Below are 12984 nucleotides of genomic sequence, written 5' to 3'. Positions count from 1 at the left end.
CTGGCAAACCGAGGGGCGTCCAAAACGGAATATCATTTTCCAAATATGCTAGGGTATTGGACCTTGAAAGAAGACAGAAGAAGATACACAGGCCCTAAGAATATTCAGCCAGTAACAGTCATTTGTTATACCACAGGGGATTGGTTGCATGAGATTTTCAGGACGTCTTATTGCTGTTTGTACCCTTAGCAACTACAACCACATGCACTCATTGTCAACCCTCTACGAAAAACAAAAAATTAGACTGATCAAAGCAAACCGTAGTTCTCTCCTAATACTGCTGTTATTACGATCTTCATTAGAAACATGAAATCTGAATGAGTAACATGTGCATACCAAGCTGTCTGGAAGACTGATTGTGTTTATCTTTAAGAAAAACATGTGACAGCAGCCAAGTTTATATTTTATTCCCTGTCTTTGGGATTCTTTTTGCCTTGCCTTGGAACTTTGTTTTCTGCTGGGAGTGAGTAAGTTCATGTGGTAGTGGGGTGTTGGTAGGCTGATCTGTAGCGGGGGAGATGTGTTGGAGTGGCTTGTGTGAACAGTGCCAGAGCTTATTGGCACAGGTGATATCTGCTCTCCTTTTCGCTCTCTGCAGTAGCATGCTGGAGGTGGGCTGACTCTCTCTCACACACACACACACACACACACACACACACACACACACACACACACACACAGCCTGAGCAGTCCGATCTCTGGACCTCACTGGGGAAGCATTCTGTGTTGGATTTATTGAAAAAGTGAACTGAATGATCTCTAACAAAAACACTGTGCAAGTTAAATGAAGAGTTGTTGATGATGTTCCATTGTGTGTGTTTGAAAGATAAAGAAGAAAGAAGATTTCCTTGATTAATCCTTCGAAGGGAAGTTACTTTTACACTTATTGAACATGCTTCACACACACAGGCTGAAACACACACATGCATGCACAAACAGGATCTTATCAACATGCAGTAATGGAGAGATGTCAGAGTGAGCAGCTGCACATGAAAGAGCGCCCGAGCAGTTGAGGTTTCGATGCCTTGCTCACCTTGGCAGTGCTCCTCAGGAAGTGACCTGGCACCTCTCCAGCTACCAGACCAACTCCCAGACTTGGTCCGCACCAGGACCTGAACCAGCAACCCTCTGATTTTCAACCCAAGTCCCAACAGACTGAGCTACTGGGGAAGGGGACCCAACACCACTTATCTGAGCCTTGTGTGTCTGTTGTAAGGGCGCACTCACACTAGGCCCAGTTGTCTTGTACCATTGGTCTCCTGAGGTAATATGTCAAGTAAAAAAACAACACGGAAGTAGCGGATGGAGCAACAGAGTCCGCTTTATGATGCTATAATGAAATATTTGCCTTTGTATCAATGCTACATGAAGTACATGAAGAATGACAACATCAACAAAAAGAGTGGAAAACAACATACTGACGAACAGAAAACATAATGCAGTCGTTTAATTACCTGCACAGAGATCGTAGCGGTCGCGACTCATGTGCATACAGTTTATGCACCGTGCAGCAGTCACAGGATATTAACATCATCCCCCCCTCCTATTGGCTCGAGGTGAATTCTCCATTTAATATCCGGCTGCGTTCTCACATCAGCTCACTCAGTCTTGCTGTAGGGGGCTAGCGGGAGAAATTGTTTGGATTCAAACATACATCTCCTCTGGAAAATATCAGGAGTTTTTCAAGTGTGAAAGTGTGAAAGCCCGATATGGAACATACATGTTTGAGGTCTCTGCCAAACAAAGTTTTGACGTTTTTCATGTTCTAAGGGGAAATGTAAAATGGAACAAAATCAAAAGTTGAGTGATATAAAAAAGCACTTTAATGGAAGCAAAGTTGAACATGGTGTGTTACAGTATGCAGCATGTCCTTTACAGGGAGCGCTTAAGAGCCCCTCAGTGGTCCACAGAAAGAAAGGAGAAAAGTCTCATTGATTGGTCAATAGCTATGGTAATGCCATGTACAATGACTCTGAAATCAGCTGCCCTCAAGCCCCCAAACAAATCCATGGGGTCTGGCTATTTGGAGTTGGATAGAAGTCAGGGGGGCAGAAGAGGAGGAGGAGGGAGGGAGGGAGGGAGGCGCAGGGGAGTTATATCCATGTGAAACAAGCCCAAACAAAGACTCCCTGTTTCTGGGGCCAGACACCCCCCACCTCTTCAGGCAGGATAAATAAATAAATACAAATGGAAAAAGAAACCATATACGCCCACTTAAAAGGCCCATAAGAGAGTGAGTGACAGACAATTGAAAAGGAAAAATTGTGACAATGTCTTTGAGTGGGGGTGGCCAAGGGGTTGATGCGCAAAGGTAATTACGACAAGACGTGAATCAGAGGGTCAGAGGTTGGAGTAGGTGTCTGACCCAAGTTTTTAGGCCATCACTGGGGAAGAAAAGGGGCTCTGAATCGGGCCAATGTCTCTGTTAACCCTTTTTCTGACTCCTGCTTGGGACACAAAATGAAATGTCTTAGCTCTCTTTCGAAGGGTTTTTTTCTTCTTCAACTTTCAATACTCTCTTTCAGTAACCCTTCAGGAGAAGAAAAAAAAACACCAGCTTTTCTCTGGCGGAGCTGAAAAACGCTGACGAGGCATTTGTCCTGCAGCTACTCACCCATGTTTGATTTAATTGCTTTTCCACCCCTCTGTGCCAATGCACTCGGCAGTCTTTGCTGTGACTGATATTGCTGGAAGCCAGAGAGGAAGGTACCGTTAGTTTGACAGCCAGACGAGGAGACAAGGTTGACCTGACCCACGCTCACTTGGCTTGCTTTCCCATGGTGCTGCAGGGGCTGGGAACTGCATGGCTGGGAATCTCCCTCTTGTAGTCCTTTGGATTTAAAGGGCCCTCTTATGTCAAAGGAAAGCTTCAGTTAGACCAGAAGGATATCAACATTCAGCCGTCTCCTTTTGCATCGTATGAACTTTTTTCAGGAAGCCATGACATCTTACTGAGTTATCTATTCACAGATGTATCTTGGAGTATAAAACTTTCACTGTTGAAGGGGAGGGGGGGTGGGGGTCTCAGGAGGCAGGATATGACGCAAAAAGGATTTTCCCAAAACGTACTTCCTTTTGAAGGTCCAAAAACCAAACTCCAAACACAGGGAAAACCAAAAAACAAGAGCTATGAGAAAAATCTACACAAGGCGACACGGAGAAGGTATGACGACGGACTGACACTGAAGGGAAGTGACACAGAGACTCATTAGACACTGCAGTAATCAAGACTGCTGTGACTAAATACTGAAGTGAAGACAATCAGGGTTGGGCTTCCAATCACACACAAGGCAGGAAATTAAACAGTAGGGCAAGAACTACAAAATAAAACAGGAAACACTCAGAAATTAAACAGAACAAGGGCAAGAGGTTGAACAAGAGATGACACACAAAAGGCAAGAATTAGAACAAAAAAAGGAACTTCTTTGGAAATAATCATCAAACCTAGAATATACATGACAGACGCTGCAACGGCATCTGACGCTATGATGACAGTTTTTGCCTTTATATCTATGCTACGTGTCATAAGATGTATTCACAGTATGAACAAACAAGTGATAAAAAAAACCCTGTATCCCACCGGTTGCACTATATAAACATCATCACCCCTGTCCGCTCCCTATAGTGGTGAATTTTCCTGACAGGTTTCTGCTGCATGCTTACATTAGCTCAACCTGTATTCTTGCAGATAGTTTTCTAGGGGGCTGGCACCTGGCAGGATAAAGTCAGGGTTAAAAATTAGGCCTTTTTTGGGTGCCGGACATACCATGTACAGAGACTGAAGTCCCTGAATCCTGTAGCCTGTATTCAACTCTGACCCTGGCCACCTAACTGCATGTCATTCCCCATTCCTCTCTCATCCTGGTTTCCTACTCTAATCACTGCCCTCACTTCAACAGAGGCATAACGCCCAAAATAGTAACTTAAAAAATTAAGTTGTTTGTGTTCACACATGCAGTTCAGCACAAATATTGAGGTGTTTTCAGGAGATTTTTGCACGTGAGAACAGCTTAAGCCGTCTTAACCAAACACTTACCTACTCTTGATCATGAAACACCAGCGTGCATGTGAGTTCAAAATGTTACTTTAAAATGTATGAAGCTTAATAAGGAAACACATTACGGTACACAAATTCTGAATAGCTACTGGGGAACAAATAAGGAAGTAACTACGAGTTAACCATCAGTTAATAGGTAGATAGTGAGTAACTTCCCATCAAATATTATGGAGTAGTGAAGGATTACTTAAAGGTCACATATTCTGCAAAATCCACTTCATCATGTTTCTCTAACACTAATATGTGTCTCTAGTCTGTCTACAAACCCCCCAATGATGAGTGAAAAGTCCATCCTCTCCTTCTTCTGCCTGCTCCACTTTTCAGAAAATGTGTGCTCAAACAGACCGTTTGGAGATTTTCCCTTCATGACATCACAAAGGGCAGTAACTCCTCCCCCAGGTGGGTGACACTCCCACAGCTAGGTGTTTGTTCTGTCCTCTGAGTCTGCCTTCTCACCGTAAACAATAGGACATGGAGCAAGAAAGCCTGAGATACCCAAGCCCTTCCAGAGAGGGGGCGTGGTCAGACACAGCTCATTTACATATTTAAAGGTACAGACACAGAAACAGCCTGTTCTGAGCAGGGCTGAAATAGAGGGGTTTATAGACATGATCAAATACAGGATCAGAGTGGATTTAGAACAAGAAACTTCACACACATGTTTTGAGGATCTCTGAGACTTATTTAAACTAGTTGAAAAGGAGGATGATATATGACCTTTAACTAAGTGAGGCATTGTAAGGAGTAGTTACTCAGTATTGAATCATTACTTATTTCTTTAATTCACTCCCCATTTTCACAGAGAAACCATCAGTTGTGGAGGATGACTGAACGCAGAACAGCATGCTTTCCTGATTAACAACCATGGAAAAATTAAATCGCATAACTGGAAGAATTCCCCTTTGGTTATTAACATTACCAGAGAAAAAAACATTATTAATAAAGCACTAAAATCTCTTCTGGCATAAATGCAGATTCTTTTGACAAATTTTACGACCATCCCCACAGTTGTCGTCTTGTTTTTATTTTCCCACGTGCTGTTTTTCGAATGCTGCTGCAGTTGAATCATTTTAACTCAAATTAATTCAAGCTAACATGTTTTGCTGGAACACAATTTGTACTTATTTAGTGCTTTGTTCGTGCTTGGAAAGTTTTTGGCTTCTTCAGAAACCACATTAAGCTCCGTTTGTATTTCTTTATTGAGAGCGAGGAGGAGAAAAGGCCCCACACAGTCTCTGTTTTGAGAAAAGTCTGGGTAGGAAGCAGAAGTATAACCGGGGTCTGTGAGTGTGAGGGCTGAGGGGGATGGTGGCTGGATTTGTTTATTATTGTACATTGCAGTTGCAATGTTACCCTCCAAAATCAGCCTCATGAAAAATGTCTCTAGATTTTTTCATGGAGGAAGGGGGGGAGGGGATGGGGGTCATATAACTTGTGCTGTCACAAAGGCTCATTAATTGTGATGTTTGTGACTGTTAATGTTAGCCAGAACTCCCTGTGAGCGAACCCTGCTTCATGTCAAATGTGCAGCATGCAGCATGGGAGAGCCCAGGGTACTTTCGCATATCCAACACTAAAGGAGATTATTTTATGTATTTGTGGTTTTTTTGCAAAGAAAGGGGCTCTCGACACACATAAGTCTGTCATCTCAGGCTTGCATACAGAAAACATGCAGCATCATTTTTGATCAGAAGGAGCAAATAACATCCTGCAGACAGTGACGTTTACTTTGTGTTGTGTCAAATCTATGCTTGTGCTGTTTTTATTTCATTTACTGGAACAGACAAACTGAGTAAAAGTATTTCCCAATTGAAGAATGTAAGAATGTGCTTCTAGCTTTCATCAAACAAGAAAAGACCAATTTGGGATGCAGCTTCTTGACATTTGGCGAAAAATGACTCTACTCTCTGTGGGTTGAATAAGCATTCACTCTCCCCCCCTGCTGAGCATTAACACTAGCTCCCTCGCACAGGGAATGAGTTATGTGAGAGGTATTTTGGCCCCATTCCTCATAAGCACACAGAGGCAATCATTAAGCTAGAGTAACTGTCTTGTGTTTTCTTTACACTTTTCAAACATATTACCTGTATTTGTCATGACAAGAGCTGCCAGGTGAATGTGCCAGGCAAGTCATCATAGGTAATTAAGCTCAGCGGCTTCTGTTTTACTCCAATCCCAGCCAACTGTGAACTCAGATTGTAGACATCAACATTGTTGGCTGTACAGAAATGATTGTAGTTTTAGCAGTACATCTAAATCTGTAACAAAACAGCATGTGAGTATGTGACAGTCAGTCACAGACCTCTGATATTAGTTTATTTACGGGGTCATTTTATTATTATTCTACGTTATTGAAATGTGTTCACTGTCGAAGAAAACTAAACAGCATAAGGCAGCGTGGTGTAAAATATGTAAACATTTTTGTATTCATTCAGCTATTACTCCGACTTTAACATTCCAATGACACATATCCTGTCCCTTAACCTTCAGAAGAACTTACACTTAACTTAAAGCAGACACCGTTCATTCTGCACATGCAGCCCTTTTCACGTATGGACTCAGGACAATGGCCAAAGAAGTAAGTTAGGACCACAGAGTGTAAATGTTAATAGATGAAGCCTGAGTGATGTCACCCATCTGCTCCTGCAGGGGGCTTTGGAGTCCCATTGATAGCAGTCTCCATGATGGAAATCCTGTCTCAGTCTAACTTTCAGTCAACCTAACGACAGGCTGAGAGCTGGAGCTGAGGCGGGTTTTAAGCCTCTTGACAAACAGCTACATTAACGCCCGCCTGTCAATCATGTCAGCTACACGCCTTATTGTAAATAACTCTTATCCTTCATCAAATCAAAACTGATGAGTTATCAAAAAAATCACCCCCCATACAGTGTGTGCAGAAAGAGACATGAGCTAACCCTACCTTTTTTCATTTTTTAAACCAGGCTTTAAACATTTTAACCATTTTAAAACACAGGCTTTTTTGAAAGGGTGTGTATGTGGCTTATTCGTCTTTTGGAGCCAGCCTCAAGTGGACACTCAACAAACTGCAGGATTTTGCACTTCCGGATTTGCTTCATTTTTCAACACAGTAGGTTGCCCCTTGGTTAGGACATTGTGCAGAGTTGCCCCTTGACACATATTGCACAGAGTAGAGAATTGTTCAAGTCACAAGACACATTCTTAACCTTTTTGGTAACTTTATTTATATAAGGGCTGTGAAATTATAACATTTTTTAATCACGATCCATTGCAAAAGTAAGTTCATTTTCAAGTAAGTAAGTTTTAATAGCATGTTTGAAATAAAAATAGTTACGCTTTTATTTTGAATTTTCTTTACTGTCTTAAGCTGAGAGTACTGTACTTGCTGTTTGAATTTAACCCTGCTTTTATTTTTAAATAGATCGAAGGTTGCGACTTTAACTAAAACAGGCATTTTTTTAAATTCCAGGGTAGCACTTCAGCTGAAACTCTGGGTTTTAGTTACCCTTTAAGTAAAAACTGGCTGCTCTCTTCATGTTAAGGAGGTCTAGGTAATCCTCAAATCATGACTCCATCAAGAAGAATGCTGGCTTTCACTCCTTCCAGTAAAGTGTGTAAAAAGTCTTGCATGCACAAAGCATGTAATGATCGGACTACTTTTATTACCAGGCTTCCTGACTAAAATGCAATAATAGGAGAAAGGGCAAGATCGGCATGTAAGCTTTCTACAATGACGGCATGAACTTCTCACCACAGAGACTTTACAGCCAGACATTTCCATAGCACATGAAATATTGAGTCATGATAGGCACAATTTCCCCAACATGAATAAGGAGCATTCATATATCAGGATTTGGATAAGGTCTACATAAAATCTTACATGGGATGATCTTACATCTTACATATTTTGATCGCCATAAGCTGATAAGAGATGTCATTCTCCCATCCTTCTGAGTGGAAGTACAGACCTTGTTGGCATCAGAGGCGCTTTGAGTAGTCAGAGGACTTGAAATTTGTTTAATGTGAGAGTTAAAGGACATATCTTTATCAAATAGGACTCCTAGATTCCTAACATGCCAGGCTGATGCCATTTAGGACTTATTTAGTATTTTAGCATTTAGTTATAGGCTATCCTTAGAAAAAGTCTCTCTGAGGTTTTCACTTCAGTCTTGTTAAGCAGCAAAACATTTCTGGTCATCCTGATCCTGATGTCCTTAAAGGCTTTATATGCGATTTTTTGATCCAGCAGATGTCGCCCTTGAGCACCAGCATGAAACCAAAACAAGCTGCATTGTTGTGTTAGCATGCTAATGCTAGCGATCTTTATTATGCTCGTATCTTCACACTGCATGTCAATTTACCCGAAATGACCGTGTTTTCACACCGCAGTTAAGCAGTGAGTACAGTATGATTTTCTTCTTTTTTCTAGTCCCTCAATTAAACAACAGACTGTTGCCATGGAGACAGGACAGACATGCAACAAGTGCTTCCGAGCGTACAGCCATATCTTGTTAACATTTGCATGTCACATTAACGCGTCCTTTAGCGCCCTCAGGTGGTATCTAACTGCACTAACACAACAAAAACATATATAAGGTAAAAAAAATTTTAAAAAAGGAAAGCCCAAGCACTGGACCTAGTGGAACTCCATGGCTCACTTTGGTGTGCAAGGAGGACTGAGGTCGATCTGATAAATAGGATTTAAACCAACTTAAAGCAGTCCCTGTAATTCCAAGTAATTGTTCTAGTCTCTGTAATAGGATGTGATGGTCAATCGTGTCAAATGCAGCACTAAGATCTAACAGGACGAGCACAGAGAGAAGTCCCCTATCCGAGGCTAGAAGTAGATCAGCTGTTACAGTAGTACTCCGGGATCTGTGAGATAAAAGGAAGGTTAGATATAGGTCTAAAGAGGTTGGATAACATCTAAGTTAGATGACTGTGGTACATAGCCATTATATTATTAGAGTTTTTAACTGGGTAAAACATGGTGCTGAACTAAAAGTAACTGGAATAGCTTCCTTAAATTTATCTACAGCGCTATCATTTAATCTTCTACAGGGCACAATTTTATTAAGCAGAGTTAATCATGGTAAGAAGAAATCAAATGTTATAGGAAATTATTTGATAGAGGAGGATTTTCTGGGAAAACTGACGAGTTATGGATGTCATGATTCACATCATGGCAGCCCTCCCTTCTCCTTTTGTGTGTTGTTTGTTTTCTCTGTCTGTTTGATCCTCATGTCTCTTCCCCCTCTGTGCAGTACTGGGTGTGTCTCTCATCAGCAATCAAGACCCGCAGCATAAAGACTCCGGCCTGAGATTCACTCGTCGCCTGATCGTTTTGTCAGCTAGTTGATTGTTTCGACCTGCTTAACCCACCGTGCCTTGCTGCCCTACCTGCTCATATGCCTGCCTGTACCATGTTTGTGAGACGCCATTGTTGTGTGGAAAACACAAGGACGCCACAGAAAGAACCACTTGAAGGATTCCACGGGTTAGACACTGGACTCGGGTTGGACACTGGACTCACTGGGACACTCGAGCACGCTCACACTGAGCGGAGGATTGCACCCGAAAACTTACTCCCCCTCCCCTTCACATTCATATCGTGTACTAAATAAATTGTCAGTTGATTGTGAGTACTTGTGTTCTTGTCGTGCTTTTGGGTCCAGAATCGTTTACAAACTGTAACAATTGATTTCAATGCTGTAAGCTAGAACAAGGTCCAGGATGTGGTTAAAGCCAAGTAGTAGGTTTGTTTATACCCTGGGTGAAGCCAACAGAGTCTAATAATGACATGAAAGCTGTGCTAAGGCTATCATCATTAAAATCAACATGGATATTGAACCTACAGCAATTATTTTATCAGTGCTAAGGACTACATTTGACAGAAATTCTGAAAATCCTACAATTGCTGACAGGGAGTGCACAGAGCACTTTCTATGATTTATTTTTAAGTGAATAGATCATAATCAACAGCATCATCAGCTTGGTCAAGGGTTAGTTAAAAGACCAGGATTAAAAATGGCTGCCACTCCACCACCTCGGCCAGTGTGTTGAGGTATATGAGTATTACATTAATGGGAAGAGTGGATTCATTTGAACTAACACATTCATCTTGACACAGCCAGATTTCTGTTAAAGGAGACATATTATGAAAAATCCACTTTTACAGTGTTGTTGAACATATATCTGGGTAACCTGAGTGTCTACTGACCCACAAAATGTGAAATAAACCCATCCAGTCCTTTGTTTGTCTTAAAACACAGAGAAAAATGCTCAGTTTCAAATTTACTCTCAATGTGATGTGCTCGATTCATGTTATATTTTGGCCAAAGCACAGCACAGATGTTTAATTTAGACCACAGGATAAAAGGGATATAAGACGTCCTCTTTAAACAAAATAAATCGATATAATTATTTCATATCAGATCATTGAGAGATTTAAATGCCAATGATCTAATATTTAACATACCACATTTTATTGTTAAATTTTTTTGTGAAAACCGTATTTGTAGTTTTCATTTATTTGTAGTTCTATTGTTTACTATTTCTTAACACTAAACATCAGATACTCTGATATAAACGAGCTTGTTACCATAATTGAGCAAACAGCGGTTAAGAAGCAAGAGATCCCTCTAGGAGTAGGTTCAAACCCAGATACTGATTTACGACAGAGTTAAAATGTTATTAATCAGAAACAGAAAACCAGATTCTAATAAAAGTTAATGTTGCAAGCAATCCGTTTTACTAAAAGTTTAGCATATAAACTGAAAAGGTAATATGTCAGTGTTGTATTCACAACATGTGTGACCGAGAGGGATGGATGGACGGATGGACGGACGGAAAGACAGGCAGATATTTTAAGCATCCAGAGGGAAATTCAAAGCCTCCAATAGTGGGGCGGATGTGGCTCAGTTGGTAGAGTCACCACCTCTCAACTGGAAGGTCAAGGGTTCGATCCCCAGCTGAGCAACATGTCGGATGTGTCCTTGGGCAAGACACTTAACCCCGAATTGCTTTTGGTGATGGTGTATGAATGGATTAGTGTTGTACTTACTCTCTGATGTACGTCATCTTGGATAAAAGCGTCTGCTGAGTGAATTGTAGAATTTTGGCAGCTTAGACACACATGACATGATACATTTGTTACATCTAAAAATGTCAAAAAGGCAAGTTCTTGGTGCTTCATCTCGTGTCTAATGAAGGGCGAGGGCCCAAAACGTTACATGTGATATTCCATTAAATTCAATTGAATTGGAGCAGCTTCTGGTATGCAGACTCAGAACTTTTTCGACATTTGTTACATCTAACAACACCTGAACAACCTGTTCAGGAGTAAGAATTGAAAACCTATGTACAATTTAACCAAACCTGTGACCTATGATTTAAAAACACTGGAGAAATGTGAATAGGCCTACATTTATGTTGCATTTACATCAAGAAAGGCTTTTGGACAAATGTGATGTTATGGCTACTGTATTTACCTTTGTATCGGTTTATGTGATTGGATATATTCACAGTATCAACGACAGAGCAAAGAGAACAAACAGAAGAGCAGAATGCACAGATGCTTCAGCACACAAACCTTTCTGGGAAACACGTTTTAAAATTGCACGTGCAATCGACCCAGTTGGTGATTGATTTTTTGCGGTGGTTTAGAATCGGCTGATCCTCTGCATGGCAGTTTGACATCTGAGCGGTAGAGTTGTTGAGGCCAGTGCTTGGCAGAGTTGAATGGATGAAGTGGATCCCTGTGTTTTATTTTTTGCTCTTCGGAGGTGGAAACCATGGAACATGTATTTTTCTGATCATTCATACAGTAAAATATTTTTGAGCTGATGTCCACAGCTGGTTGTCCTTAAAGATTGATAACATAGAGTCTATCATATGGACACATTGAATATGAACATGAAAGGTTCATCTTATTCTTCTGGATTTGTACTCTGCCTTTTGTTGTGACTTGTTCTGTTCTGCCTCTGACTTTTAATCAAGTCATTTGTATGAATTTTAATTTCATGTTACCTAGAATATAACAAAAGTTGATGCATCGTGAAAAATAGAAAACAATCATTTATTTCTCAGCATTGGTTAATATTGTACAATGAAACCTTTAATGCACGAAAAACTTAGACAATAATCTTCATTTTGCAGCTTGCATAATATTTACTAAATCATATTGTTAAAAGAGGATTTGGGGGTTCCTCTGGATTGCTGGTAAGGGACGGCCTGCTGCTATGGATCCTCCCCCCCTTCTGTGTCAGTGTGTTAGAAGCCCATAAGGTCTTGTCCCGGCAGCAGAAGCCAGGCCCTCGAGTAGACGGAGCTCCCCCAACCTTCAGCGAGTTGATCTGGCACTACTACCACCCGACATCTCCTAGGACCTAAGGATGTTGAAATATGTACGCCAAAGACTTTTTGTAGTAAAGTTCTGAAGTTCTGAATATTTTCCGATGGTCCTATTTTGAGACGGTCTTATCAAACAAGGGTTGCTTATAGGCCCTGACACACCAAGCAGATGGCAAAGAACTAGTGGAGACGAAGGCCGCCTGTGGCGTCGCCTCACATCAAGGCCAAAAAGTTGCACTAAAACACACACAAAGACTACAGCCGCACCTGCGCATGTGTGAGAGAAAATAACTCTCCATGCCAGCAGGGGGCGGTAGTCTGTTGTTATGATAAGAGAAGACAGTTTTCACACTGTATACACTTATAGGTAGACTACTAATGGAGAATAATGTCTGATAAAGAGTTGAAAATGGCGCTGCCGTTGGTCTTTTAGTGGAAAAAGCGGAGGAGACACAAGGAGAAACTGCATTAATGGGTGAAAGCATGGCTACTACAGCGGCATGCTCAAGGGGCTTTACTGAACCTGTGTCGAAAGCTAAATGAAACCTCCCAACAGCCAATCAGAGAGATCCCTCTCACCAATCGCCAACGCTGAT

This window comes from Labrus mixtus, chromosome 5 (assembly GCF_963584025.1).
Source record: "Labrus mixtus chromosome 5, fLabMix1.1, whole genome shotgun sequence".
Classification (NCBI taxonomy): Eukaryota; Metazoa; Chordata; class Actinopteri; order Labriformes; family Labridae; genus Labrus; species Labrus mixtus.
Note: the sequence above shows the minus strand (reverse complement) of the source record.